This window comes from Hipposideros armiger, unplaced genomic scaffold (genome assembly GCF_001890085.2).
Source record: "Hipposideros armiger isolate ML-2016 unplaced genomic scaffold, ASM189008v1 scaffold_419, whole genome shotgun sequence".
Classification (NCBI taxonomy): Eukaryota; Metazoa; Chordata; class Mammalia; order Chiroptera; family Hipposideridae; genus Hipposideros; species Hipposideros armiger.
In genome coordinates, this window is record NW_017731769.1 from 650,834 (window position 1) to 651,644 (window position 811).

The following is an 811-nucleotide window of genomic DNA, read 5'->3' on the forward strand; positions in this document are numbered from 1 at the left end:
TATAGCTATTACTGTGGTCTTGATTTGCATTTCCTAATGACTAGTGATGTTGAGCATGTAATCATGTGATTGTTGGCCACTTGTATCTATTCTTTGAGAAATATTCATTCCTTTACCAATTTTTATTGCTGGTGTTTGTGTCATTTGTTTGGAGGTGTAAGGGCTTCTATATATTCTGGATGCTAGACTCTCACTAGATGCATCATTTGCCAATGTTTCCTTTGATTCTGTAGGATGTCTTTTTTCTTTTTTGGTAGTGTCTTTAAAAAAAAACTGTTGATTTATTTATCTTTGTCAGTTATAGTTGACATTCAATATTATTTCTATTAGTTTTTGGTGTACAGCATAGTGGTTAGACATTTATACAATTTATGCAGTAATGTCCCCGATTAGTCTAGTACACACCTGCCACCATACATAGTTGTTGCAACATCGTTGACTATATTCCCTATGCAAAAAGATGTTCATTTTGATGAAGGCCATTTATTTGTATCTATTTTTTCCTTTGTTGCTTTTGCTTTGGGATTTATAGTTAAGAAATCATTGCCACATCCAAGGTCATGAAGGCTTACTCGTGTTCCAAGAGCTTGATAATGTTAGCTCTTATGTGTAGGTATCGGGTCATTTTGAGTGAGTGACTTTTTGTGTGCTGTGTAATTTCAGTGTCCAATTTCATTAATTTGGATGTGGCTACATTGTCCCACAGGCACTTGATGAAATGAAGAGACAATTCTTACCTATATTGAATGGTTATCATCAACCACCCCTCATTCAATTCACTGATATGCTTCCAAGAGCCAATGAAATGCTG